Source organism: Ailuropoda melanoleuca, chromosome 14 (genome assembly GCF_002007445.2).
Source record: "Ailuropoda melanoleuca isolate Jingjing chromosome 14, ASM200744v2, whole genome shotgun sequence".
Taxonomy (NCBI): domain Eukaryota; kingdom Metazoa; phylum Chordata; class Mammalia; order Carnivora; family Ursidae; genus Ailuropoda; species Ailuropoda melanoleuca.
The window spans coordinates 39650066-39664345 of record NC_048231.1 but is presented as its reverse complement, the minus strand read 5'-3'; the positions used below and the strand labels follow the sequence as shown (position 1 = coordinate 39664345).

Sequence of the window (14280 nt, the reverse complement as noted above, 5' to 3'; positions counted from 1 at the left end):
TTAGGTTCTGCCAACCTAGCAGGTACAATGGTCTCTGTTTCCTTACTCTGATTATTAAAAAGGTTTAGCATCTTTTCATACATTCACGGGCTCATGGGCCACTTATCCTTTTCCTTCCGTGAAATGCCTGATTGTGTCTCTCTGCCATGTTTTAATTGGGCTATTATCTTTTACAATACTGATTCGTGGGAGTTACCTACATATTCTGACTGTTAACCACACCTGTCTATGTCTCCCCCAGTCTGTGCATGGCTTTAACTTTATTTATGTCTTTTAATGAAGAGAATTTCTTAATTTTAATGTAGTCGAATTTACCCATATCTTGGCCTTTTAAAAATATTCAGATTATCTTACAGGTGGTGCTGATGAAAAAGGGACAACAGCATATATGAAACCAAAACAGAAAGCAACTCCAACTCTATTACAAAATTGTTTTCAAAAGAAGAATATTATGTTCAAATAAAACTAGCAAATAAGCCACTATGTCAAATAGACTCATTGCTCAAGGAAAACATTCTTCCTAAACAAGAGCTATTCAAGTCAGAAATGACATGAACCCTGAGCAGGGCCCAGGGGGTAGGCCCATGACCTTCTGCATCAGAGAGATGGCTGATGTGGGCCTTAGCTGGCCCAGGGAAAGCAGGAGCTAGACACCTCAGCAGGTGCCAGGACTGGTGGGTAGATGACTCTCTAGGTTTACTGATGATCCTAGATTCTACTAGCCATTAACTGTCACTATGAAGAGTCATTCTGATTTAAAGTGTGAAAATCATCTAATCACTTCCTAAAACAACTAGGACAATAGGAAGGATATCTTTAAGTCTTAAAATTAGACAAATACCCACCTATTGTGTCCCAAGGAAAAGGGAGTCTAGATTTGTAAAAACCACCATTGTAGGCAAATTTTTCATAATCAACTCAAGGGCCGACAATCATGAGCTTTCCTAAAGTTGGACAGTCATGTGGTGATCACCTTGGGACCATCTACAAAGTCATGCAGATGGAGAAACCACGGAGGTGAACTCTACTTCAGGTTCCCTTCGATCTATGTAAGAGGGAGGATAGACACCTCAAGATCACCAAAGGAAGCAAAACTTCCGTCTGCAGGACCAAGATTTCCGTAGTAACATGGGAGGACACAGTTTTGACCAGAATGCCCTCTAACCAACAGGCACAAAACAAATACGAAAAGTAATTTATCTTTTATCTTGTTCACCTTCCTAAGCCACCTTAAATCCTTTCTGAAATCAGGTGTGGTCACATAAATTGGGCAAGCTCAAAGTTGGTCACAACATTAAAAACAGACTAATGAGTGGTATCAGTGAAAATGGCTGAATAAGAAACTCCAAAAGTCTATCCTTCAATAAAAGCAGGGAAAAAAAAAAACTGGCCAAATCCATCAGACACAACTTCTTTGGGACCTTGGAAACTAAAACCTTGCAGCAATCAGAGGAACACTTAATCTTGAGAAACCAGCTGAATCTTGGTAAGAACAGTAAGTTCAGTGGCATTTTACCCAATCCTGAACCCATGCACCAGGATAGTGGCCTGGATGATCACAGTCTGTGATCCTGGAACAGGTATTTGGCAGGAGGTGGAGGGGTAACAGGAGAAGAACAGACCTCATTTGCAAAGAATTTCAGTGGTCTGTTTTGACTTATCTAGAAGACCAACTCAGAGCACAGTAAACCTTTACCTCAGTAAACTCAGTAAACTCAGAATTCTCCTAATGCTGAGGTGGCTACTGGTGGTGGTGGTAGGGCAGTGGTTACTGAAAACATTTGGGGGATAAATTTATTAGTCACCACTGCCTGGAGCAATCAGTAACAACTGAGGGAAACAACAGATTAACCAAAATGTTGAGAAAAGCTGGGGAAAAAGGGCTCTGACAAGCTCCAATGTGTTTCTGGGAATATAGAAGGCCACACAAATGCCCAGGGCTGTGTGCATGCTCAGGAAAGACCTGAGAAAACCCTAAGCCTCTGGCTGACCTTCAGGTTCTGCACAGTGGAAGTGAATGGTAAGTAAGAGTTGTCAACTGCCCAGCTGAGTGTTGAAAGCATACTCCAACACTCATAAAGACTCCATCTGAAAAGACTGGGAGATAATTTTAGTTATAGGCACTTAAGGAAATCTATGTCCAATCACTAGCTGACTAGTAAGTACGCTACTGGAACAGGGACTTCAATGACCACACATGATAAAGAATATAAACTTTACAAACTTAGCTCAAGAATTCATTACACAAACAACAACTAAAACAACAAATCCAGGGGAGAAGGGAGAATCTAATTTCCAGATTTGCCACATTATAATATTAAAAATATCAAATTTTCAAAAAAATTTACAAAGCATGCAAAGAAACATGGAAGTATGGCCCATACACTGGGGGAAAAGAAAAAAATAGAAACTGTCCAGGAGGAAACACAGACACTGGACTTATAAACACTTTAAATAAGCTCTTTTACATGTATTCAAAGAGATAAAGGCAGCCATGTCCAAAAGAATAAAAGAAACCATCAGAACAATGGCTCACAAAACAGAGTATCAATAAAGAGAAAATTTTTAAAGGAACAAAACAGAAACTCTGAAGCTGGAAAGCACAATAACTGAAATGAAAAACTCACAACAGGAGCTAAACAGCAGAACTTAGCAGGCAGAAGAAAAAATCGGAGAACCTGAAGATGAGCCAACTGAGTTTAGCCAGTCTAAGTTACAGAAGGGAAAATAAAACAAAGAAAAATGAACAGAGCCTCAGAGACCTGTGGGGCATTATCAATCACACCAATATATACATTAAGGGAATTCCAGAAAGGAGAGGGAGAGAAAGGGTTGGAAAGAATATTTGAAGAAATAGTGGACAAAAACTTCCCATTGTTGATGAAAAATATTAATCTGCACATCCAGGAAGCTCAACACCATATAGGCTAAACTCAAAGAAATCCACACTAATATACATTATAATCAAACTGTGGAAAAACAAAGAGAAAATTCTGAAAGCAGCTAGAGAGAAGCTACTCCACACATGCAAGGATTTCCTTAATAAGAGTAACAGTTGGCACCTCGCCAGAAGTCATGGAGGACGGAAGACAACAGCATGACATGTTCAAAGGACTGAAGGGAAAAAAATCAACTAAGACGGCTATATCTAGCAAAACTATTCTTCAAAAACGAAGGAGGCTCTCAACAACAACAACAAAATACAAAAAGCTGAATCCAACAGCATATTAAAGGTATTATACACCATGACCTAGTGGGATTATCCCAGGAAGACAAGAGGGGTTCAGTGTAAGAAAATCAATCAATGTAATATACCACATTGATAGAACAAGGGAGAAAAAGACACACTAATCTCAACTGATGTAGAAGAAAAATAGTTGACAAAAATCTAACACCCTTTCATTAGAAAGACCCTCAGAGAACCAAGAATAAAAGGGAACTACCTCAACGAGATGAAGGATATCTATAAAAAACTCACACTTAATGGCAAAAGACTGAAAGCTTTCGCCCTAAGATCAGCAAGAAAGGGAAGGATGTATGCTTTCACCATTGTTATTCAACATTATACTGGAAGCTCTAGCCAGAGCAAGAAAAAGAAGTAAAAGGCATCCAAATAAGAAAGAAGTAAAATAATTTCTATTTACAGATGACATGGTCCTACATATAGAAAATCCCAAAGAATTCAGAAGAAAAACAACTAGAGCTAATAAAGGAATTCATCAAAGTTGCAGGGTACAGGACTAACACAGCAACATCAGTTGTGTTTCTATACAACAGTAATAAACAATCCAAAAAGGAAATTAAAAAGCAATTCCATTTATAATAGCATCCAAAAGAATAAAATACTAGGAATAAATTTAACCAAGGAGGTAAAAGATTTGTTCGCTGAAAACTATAAAACAATTGCTGAAATCAAAGAAGACACGATTAAGCAGCAAGACGTTTGTTAGCTCCAGAGCGAGTCTATGTACATGGATTAGCAGACTTAATATTGTCATAATGGCAATACTACTTCGTGGTTAATGTTATGTGCTAGCCTGACTGGACCATGGGGTGCCTAGATGCTTGGTCAAACATTATTTCTATGTGTTTCTGGAAGCATGCTGGATGAGATTAACATTTAAATTGGTAGACTGAGTAAAGCACACTATCCTCCCCAATATGGGTAGGCATCATCCAATCAGTCAAAGGCCTAAATAGAACAAAAAGGCTGACTCACCTCCAAGTAAGGAGGATTCTCTTTCTATCTGACCACCTTCAAACTGAGACATTGGCTTTTTTCCTGCCTTTGGATCCGAACTGAAATATCAGCTCTTCTGGATTTTGACCCTGCCGGCCTTTGGACAGGAACTATACCATTGGCTCTTATGGTTTCAGGCCTTCAGATTCAGCCTGGAACTAAGCCATTGGCTCTCCTGGTTCTCCAGGTTGCCAACTAACCTGCAGATCTTGGGACTTGCTTGCCTCCATAACAGTGAGACCAATTCCTTATAATAAATATATCTTTCTACGCACGCATGTGCACATGCATGTGTGCACACACACACAGGTTTTGTTTCTCTGGAGAACCCTAATACTCTACCTAAAGTGATCTAAAGATGCAACGCAATCCCTATCAAAGCTTTAATGGCCTTTCTCTGACAGAAATGAAAAATCTGATCCTCAAATTCATTTGGAATTGCAAGGGACTGCAAAGAGCCAAGACAACATTGAAAAACAAAAATGAAGTTGGAAGACTCACACCTCTCAAACTAACTACTTCAAAACCTACTACAAAACTACAATAATCGTAACAGTATAATACTGGCATAAGGACAGATGTATAAACCAACGAAATACAACTGAGAGTTCAGAAATAAACCCGTATGTCTATGGCTAAATGATTTTTGATAAAGATACTAAGACCATTTAGTGGTGGGAAAAAAAAAGTCTCTGGGACAACTGGGTAGCCACAGGCAGAAGAATGAACCTGGACCCTTATATCACTCTCTATATACAAACTAGGATCAAATGGGATTACTAACTAAAATGTAAGAGAGAACACAAAAAACTCCTAGAAGAAAACACTGGGGCAAATATTCGTAACCTTGGATTTGGCAAAGAATTCTTAGATATGGCACCAAAAGCACAAGGAACAGAAGAAAAAATTGATAAACTGGACTTCACCAAACTCGAAAACCTCTGTACACAGAAGGGTGTTATCAAGAATATGAAAAGACGGGGTGCCTGGGTGGCTCACGGGTAAGCGGCTGCCTTTGGCTCAGGTCATGATCTCTGAGTCCTGGGAACGAGACTGGCACTGGGCTCCCTGCTCAGAAGGGAGTCTGCTTCCCCCTTCTTCTCCCCACCCCAGCTCATGCAGGTGTGCGTGCTCTCTCTCTCTCAAAAAAATGAATAAAATCTTAAAAAAAAAAAAAAAGAATATGAAAAGACACAAAATGGGAGAAAATATCTGCTAACCACATATCTGATAAGGATCTACTATTCTAAATACATAAAGAACACTTACAACTCAACAACTAAAAGACAAACAACCCAACTGAAAAATGGGCAAAATATATGAATAAACATTTGTCCAAGGAAGATACAGAAATGCCCACAAGCACATGAAAAGATGCTCAACATTATTAGTCACTAGGGAAATACACATAAGAACCACAATGAGTTACCACTGCATACCAACCAGGATGGCTTTAATTCTTTTAAAAAGGTAAAATAACTAGCATTGATGAGGATGTGGAGAAATTGGAATCTCATACACTGCTGATGGAAACACAAAATGGTTCAGCTGCTGTGGAAAACAATCTGGTGGTTCCTCAAACGTTAAACATAGAATTACCATATGACCCAGTGATACCACTCTTAGGTATACCCAAAAGAAGTGAAAACAGGTACTCAAACACATGTACACTCATGCTCACAGCAGCACTATTCACAATACCCATAAGGTGGAAAAAACCAAAATGTCCATCAACAGATGAATGGATAAACAAAATGTGGGATCTCCATACAATAGAATATTGTTCAGCTATAAAAAGAAATGAAGCAATGATACAGCCTATAACATGGATGAACCTGGAAAACATTATGTTCAACGAAAGATATCAGAAACAAAAGATCACACACTGTGTGATCCATTATAAGAAATACAGAGAATAGGTGAATCCATAGAGAAACAAAGCAGACTGGTCATTGCCAGGGGTTGAGGGGAAGAGCAATGGGGACTAACTGCTTAATGGATATGAGGCTTCCTTTTGGGGTAATGAAAATGTTTTGGAACCACACACAGGTTGTGGTTATACAACACTGAGAATGTACTAAATGGCATGAATTGTTCACTTTAAAATGGTTGATTTTATGTTGTGTGAATTTTATGTCAACTAGAAAAAATTAATGTTTAAAAAAAACCTGACCCTCATGAGATATTACTTCACAGCCACTAGGAGGGCTATAATAAAAGAAAATGGAAAATTCCAAGTGTTGATGAGGACATAAAAGAAACTGGAACCCTCGTATACCACTGGAGGGAAAGCAAAATAGTGCTGGCACTGTGGCAAACAGTTTGTCAGTTCCTCAAAAAGTTAAACAGTCGCCATTTGACCCAGAAATTCTACTCCTATGTATATACCCAAGAGAATCAAAAACACATGTTTACACAAAGACTTGTACACGTATGCTCAAAGCAGCAATATTCATAATAAACAGAAAGTATTAATAGCCCAAGGGGGCCCAGAAAGAGAGGACCAGAAAAACAAAATGTGGTCTATTCACACAATATACTATTATTTCACCATAAAAAGGAACGAAATACTGAGACGTGCTACAACAGGAATGAGCCCTAAAAACATTGTGCTAAATAAGAGAAGTCGGAAACAAAAGGCTACATACCATATGATTCCATTTACATGAAATATCCAGAATAGGCAAACTGAGAGACAGAAGGGAGATTAGTGGTTACCAGACGCTGGGGCAAAGTGAAAATAATGGGCAGTAACTTTTAGTAGTTACAGAGTTCTTTTTGGGAAGAATGAAAATATTCTGGAATTAGTGCTGGTATTTTAAAACACTGTGAATATACAAAAACCGTTGAACTATAAATGGTTTAAATAAATTTTTTTCTTATTAAAAAATGTAACGTAGTATAACGTAATAACCACTCCTCAACAATCCCAAGCAGAAAAATAATAGCAGTAACGACATAAAAAAATGGCTAGCACATCTGAACCTGATGTAATACAATTCTGTCCATATTTAGATTCAAAGAATTTCACATCATTGTATGTATTTTAATAAAAAAATTAAAAGTTGAGGGGTGCCTGGGTGGCTCAGTCAGTTAAGTGTCTGACTCTTGATTCTGGCTCAGGTCATGATCTCAGGGTCCTGGGATCGAGCCCTGGCGCAGAGCCTGCTTGAGATTCTCTCTCTCCCTTTGTCCCTCCCCCTGCTTGTGTGTGCTCTCCTTCTCTCTTTCAAAAAAAATAAATCTTAAAAAAAATTAAAAGTTGAGAGGGGTAAAGATATTAGAAAGCACTGAAAAACTAACTTGAGCTAATAATGTTTTAAATCAAATAGAAATAAGAAGAAATAAGTGATCAAAGGACGAGTGCCAATGTCAACAGCACCCTGCTGAGTGCCCATGCACATGGTAAGTGGGCATCCACTGGAGCCGGCCAGACCGGAGCAACAGTATCTAGTGTAAGTATAGGTACAAAAGCTGAGACTGTGTTCAAAGGCCTCCAAACTAAAAACCACTGTAAAAAGATAGTTCCTGCAAACATATTTACTGAAAATGCTAAATTTTTCCATTTGTGATGACAATTTCTAATCTGCAACTGCATCTGGACATCCACACCAAACTACAGGCCAAGAATCCCACCAGAAGTAGCAATGTTAGGAAAGTCACATATTTGGAACTTTCCAAAATATGTGATCATGAAAATCTCTGACTAGGTTTCTTGATTTAAATATACATATCTTTATTTCACTTGCTTATACATGGGTATAAAAATAGTTAAATTCTACCTTAATTCTAAAGTTTAGATGTGACAATTATAGATTAATTAAATCCTGTAATATTTCCAATAATTGTGTTGAAGAAAACTAATGCAAACTTAGTCCCATATATTAAAGAGGTAGTGGAGGAAGGGCGACTCTTGGGCACAAGTGGACTAACGTTGGACAGGCCAGTCTAGGGAAGCAGCCTGGGGGTTACAGCAACCAGAGTGGACACACGTGCCTCTGGTCAGCGCACCAGGCCACGCGAGTGATGAGAACCTGAGGCTACTGCCAACACCTCACCTTTTCAGCATCACTTGTGGAAAGAGGATCTCTGCTTCCACACACATCAAGAAAGATGTTCTGCTGAACAGAAACCATAGATCCATGAAGCAAAGAGAGCACAATGGAGAGCACAATGGAAACTATAAGGTAGGGAAGGAACCTGACCGAGAAATGGCACCGGGGGTGTCTGCACTCTTGGGAGCAGAAGAGGAGCCAAGTGCAGAAAGCACCAGGAAGCAGCAGCCTCGGAGGTGGTGGCCGGGGCCGCTCCAAGGACCAGGGCCTGCCCCAGTGCATGACCTTCTTGTTCTAGAACTCCCAGTCTGCCATGTCCTCTGAGTAGAATTACTACTCTATTATTACATTATTTACTTCTGTTACATGTTTAGGCATGAATTTATTACATTTTGAGGCCATATTTTTATCCAAATGCAAAAACTTCTATTTGAGAAAATCATCTTTTCATAAAATTTTGGTTTCTAGTCAGCTCCACAGGAAGCCCTCTCTCACAGCTCAGGCATATCCCTACTTAGGAATACAGCAAAGAGCTGGACTGGATGCCTCTGCCTTTCCTCTATGCCTTCACTACTCCAACGATTTATCTCCTACTTGTGATTTAAGTTGAGCCACATCTTCCTTGGAGATTGGAAATTGGAAACCAAAGCACATCTGCTGACAAAAGGGTGTTCCAAGAACTGGAAAGCCCGGGGAAAACCAAAAAAGGGAAGCATCAGATAAACAAAGAAAATGGCTCCTGCCAGCAAGAAAGTACTAAACACAACATGGATGTAGGAAAGCGAGCTCGACATCAAGCCCAGCAGGGAAATTCGAAGCATCATCTAAGTAATGCCAATAAAAGGAGAAGAGAGAAAACCGTAACAGACAGGTGTGCCCTGTTGATTAAAAAAAAAAAGTTTCCTGGCAATCCGTGTTTACACGAACATTTCAGCACAGGCTCTTTCCACGGTACCTGATGCCAAATGCTGTGCTGGCAGAGAGGGCCTGTGGCTGACACACTGGTAAAGAAGAGAGGACACTCGACTCTTCTCCAAACAAACAGGCAGATCATAATCACTTATGAAAAGCCTCACTTCAGAGACAGAAAAAGAGAGAGACTGGGGGGGGGGGCACTGAGGGCAGGACAGCCAGCCTCACAGCTGAAAAAGAACCAGATTAAACCCCAGTGTAAAACTTGGTCTTCAATCCTTCAGGAAAACAATAGCTACGCGAGGCCCAGCACTGCCAATATCCTTTGATTTAGGGATTTTTTTAAAGCACTCATTCAACCCCAACTGTGCAAAGAAGCTATACTTCTCCTGGCCCAGGGCCAGAGTCCCGGCGTCTGGGAGGGAGACAGGCTGAGGCACCAGTGTGCTCACAAGCCACAAAGAGCCACATCCAGGTGGACACGGCCCTCGGGCTGAGCCCGCACAGAGGCAGCTGCACGCGTGTGATAACTTCATTTCCCCGGAGCATCAACTTTACTTGAAAATATGAGTGAAAAACATAAAACGTGGCCACATGAAGGACTGGATTACAATATTTAAATCAACTTTTAGAACAAAGCATGAGATTTCACAAAGCACTGGCTCTTATGTCAATGCCCCCCATCTCTCGGGCAGCCTCCCCCATTTCCGCCCTGGTTCAAAGGCAGCCCAGGGGGTGTTCAGGTGCCAACGTGGACCTTCTCCTCCACACACTCAGGCTGGCCAATCCCGAGGCCTCACGCAGCAGACCTGTGCCCACGAGCCTCTACTCTGAGCACTGCAGCACCGCGCTTCCTGAGCTCCCAGACCACCTCGCTCAGTCTGTCCTGCTACACAGGCCCCTCGTATTTAACGCAGCCAGCATGGACTTTGCCATTCTTGGTGCTTCCCACTCCTATCTGACACATCTCTGCCTCTGCCCCCATAACCTGCTCGCACCTCAGAGAGTGCCACCAGCCCCAAGCCAGCCGCCTCAGCAGAGCCATCCCTGCCTCCCTGATTCCGACACCCATTTACTGACTGAGACCTGCTGGCTTCGGCGCTTCCGGTCTAGCTCCCTGGCACCACCACCTCTGTGGATACAGGGCGTATGTTTTTTTTTTTTTAAGATTTTATTTTATTTTTTTTAAGTAATCTCCAGACGCCACACGGGCTCAGGATCAAGGGCTGCACACTCCACGGACTGAGCCAGCCAAGAGCCCCAGGGTGCACATTCTGTTGCTACGGAAATGCTCTTATCACTTTACGTACCTGCAGTCTGTCAGCTTAAATAACCTATCTTGAGCTTCTAGTCCCAACCTCACATTTTACACATAAGGAAAACCAGGCATAGACAGCCAATGTGCTTGCAAGGTCCCCAAATTACTAAGAAATTGGCAACTGATTAAAGAGCAAAACTGATGACATTCATGCACAGGAGAAACATACATGGACTAAAGCCAACATACTTTGAAAAATAAGCTTTTTTCTGTATATCATCCAACATGATGGGATACTATGCAGCTGTACAAAAAAGAATGAGGACGATCCCTGTATACCACATTGTGGGCCTCACAACGTGCTGTTTAAGTTTAAAAAACAAAAACAAGATGGAGGAAAGATGTATTGTATGCTACCAATTCTAAGAAAGAGGGCTGTGTGCACATACATACTTACATTAAAAATAGATACGTTACCTATGGAGGAAGGAAGAAACAGGGTATAAAGATTAGGAACAGAAGCCTGATTTCTGAAAATATTTAATCTCGATCTGGAAAAATGAAAATGTTTTATTTTTTATTTTTTTTAAAAGATTTTATTTATTTGTTTGACAGAGAGAGACAGCCAGCGAGAGAGGGAACACAAGCAGGGGGAGTGGGAGAGGAAGAAGCAGGCTCCCAGCGGACGAGCCCGACGTGGGGCTGGATCCCAGAACGCCGGGATCACGCCCTGAGCCGAAGGCAGACGCTTAACTGCGCCACCCAGGCGCCCCAGGAAAAATGAAAATGTTTTATAAACTTACAACAAAATTTTAAAAGAAGCTATTCCTTCAAATACAAATAAAAAACAAATATGACTGTGTAAACAAGCTGCTGGCACACAAAGGGGCTGGCTCAGTGAAATTAAAACTTAATTTAGCAAAACATCCCTAGGGATGTATACTCTAAGGACAAAAAACCCTGCAGAAAACCCTAAACTGTTTTCAGGAATCATATTGTTGGTTAATATGCTGGTATTGTTATTCTAAAACTATCACATAGATTTTATAGGATAAAACAAGCAGAGATGCTAATGTTGTTAGGAACCAAGGTTTTCAGCATTAGAGAAAAGAGACATAAACACAAGAAGTAAAAACCCAATAATACTAAATCTGAAATAAACATCAGTATGAACTCATGATATTTTTACTTAAAAAGCGTATTTGCCAGGCTGTCCGTCCAAAAGGCCTGGAAACAATAACCAGCCCTGTAGCAATGAGTATCCCCAGTGCCCAGAGTGTGGTTTCAAGATAACATTTTCTACAAAAGGGAACCAGAGCTGCTCGGAGAAAGAGGCAATGCCAGGTCTGGGGCAAAGAAGTTTAAAAGGAGTCTGGAACATGTTACCACAGCAGAAAGCAAGGGAAGGAGAAGTGTGGGGCACGTCAAAGGACAAAGGAGCCCACTCAAACAAGGCTCCACTTGCCACAGTGGCTCAATGTTAGCATCGATAAGAATCCTAACTGCGAGGGATTTAAACATACCACAGAGGTCTAAATTCATGAGTTTGTCACGCTACTAAAAACAGTCATTGGTCACTTGGGGAGTGGCCGTAGAACCATCTCATTGTTTTGAGACCTGATAAAGAGAAACAACTGGCATTGATGCTCCCTTTTCTATTTGAACTGCCCCTTGGGGTAACCAAATACTTAGGGAGGGGAAGTTTCTATCTATCGAAGTATTTTACCTACTCAAGGTGAAGTAAATGACAAAGCATGTAACACCATCATTTCACAACTTCCAGTGACTGAGGCCAGGCACCGAGCAGCAATGGCCCTGAGCCATGAAGACACGGGCGTCCTGCTGAGGGCACACACCAGCCTCTGGAGGGCCTGCGCTCCAAGGCCCGCCGGGACGCGGGCAAGCCGCTGATCTACCCACCACGTCACAGGAGATGCAGAGGGCAGAAGAACATGCTCAGTGGAAAGGGCAGAAGTCAACACAGGGAAACATCTGACTACAAACAGGCAACCCAGAAAATGCACAGAAGAAAAGGGGCAGGGAGGGGCCGTCGAGCGATGGAACAGACCCAAGGGGTATATCCGCTAGCTACCACTGTTGGAACCCTGCTCCACACAAACTGAAAAAATTCAGACGGTGAGGCAAAACTGAGTGGTCCTGTGATTATGAATGATTTTTTTAAATAGCAGTTTTCTTGATACTTAAGAATTTATGAAAAATAGCTGTGTATTAAATCTCACTTTGGATGCAAATATTTCAAACCCATTTTATATTCATTTTACTGTTCTAACATTTAAAGAGTTCTTAATTTCAAGTATAAAGTGCCACTCAAAAACAAATTAGAGACTAAAAAACACAGGGCATTTTGTTTCCTTTCAAACTCCTGGAGAACGATGGTTCTAGAGCAAACAGTTCAAGCATCAAAGACACAATGCTGAGCTGAGTAGGCCTCCAGCCTGGGCCACTGGCGCCCTCACTGCAGTAAGCATCCTGCTGGGAAGGGCGGCCTATAAGGCAGAAACCCCTACCCCCACCCTGGGTTTCAAACACATTCATCATTACTAGGCCGTCAGGCTTAAGGTGGGTTATTCTCAAAGTGTAATGTTGGTTCCAAAAAAATGAGAAATAAAAATAAGTTTAGACACACACCAAAATACGGTGCCACGTGTGCAGAAGATACTCAAATACATCTGCCACAGAGTGAAACTGCCTGCTAAAGCCAAAAATGAGTAAGTTCAGGATGTGTGTTAATCACTTTATTTTTATGAAAAGCAAACAAGATCCAGCTGCAATAAGAAATCTATACAAATGAAATTTTCCAGTGACGTACCCGTGTGTCATATGCTGCAAGGAAAATACGGCAAAGCTCGGTCTGGGAGGAAGAGACTTCGGTAAAGAAAGAAGCGAAGCAGTGACAATCTTATCCTTCTTCAAAGAATGTAGTGAAGTCTCTTACCTGGGGAGTAAGAATAATACTCGGTCAACTCCACCGGGAACATTTTTAAAGATTTTAAAAATAGAATTTCAAAAATGTAAATTAAAAAAACATGATCAAGAAAGAAGTTTAAACATTTTAACCACTCTATAGAAACATGTGCTTTGGATTTTCCACATTTTTTGAGTTGGACACAAATTACAAAGTCTGGATATCTTCAGGCTATTTGAATTTTAAAATAACTTTTATCATGAATTATTGCACGCACACAAAAAGCACAGGCAACACATATGTTCAGGACACAAACACTAGTCCAACTGCCATCCAGGCCAAGGAAGGAACAGAACACAGCTGAAACCCCAAAAAGGCTGGAGACCTCTCTCCCACCCCAAACCCCGTCCTCCCCTGTGAGCGGCAACTGCCCTGCCCTCTACGGTTATCACTTCCTTAGTTTCTCCAGATGCACCGCCAGGCAGGCAGCACTGTACAGCCTATTTTTCCAACATGTGAACTTTGTACGCACAGGATTCTATTGTGTATATTCTTCTTTTTTTTTTTTTTAAAGATTTTATTTATTTATTCGACAGAGAGACAGCCAGCGAGAGAGGGAACACAAGCAGGGGGAGTGGGAGAGGAAGAAGCAGGCTCACAGCGGAGGAGCCTGATGTGGGGCTATCCCATAATGCCGGGATCACGCCCTGAGCCGAAGGCAGACGCTTAACCGCTGTGCCACCCAGGCGCCCCTGTGTATATTCTTCTGTCTTGATTTTTTTTCACTCCACCTCTGCTGCTATACCTGCCATTGATTTTCATTGCTGAGTAGTATTCCACTGTGTAAATACACCATAATTCACTTATCCAGTCCCCTGTCCCCTGGGTA

General features: G+C 41.3%; 1 protein-coding gene across 7 annotated transcripts in view; it reads right to left on the bottom strand.

The window, feature by feature from the left end:
- Positions 1-14280, bottom strand: part of TRAF3 (TNF receptor associated factor 3) — a 109858-nt gene that overhangs the window by 40696 nt on the left and 54882 nt on the right. For all 7 annotated transcript variants that reach the window (XM_034643192.1, XM_019799277.2, XM_034643193.1 and 4 more), the window contains exon 2: positions 13296-13421. The gene's annotated coding sequence lies outside the window, so the exon portion shown is untranslated. The remainder of the gene's footprint in view (positions 1-13295; positions 13422-14280) is intronic.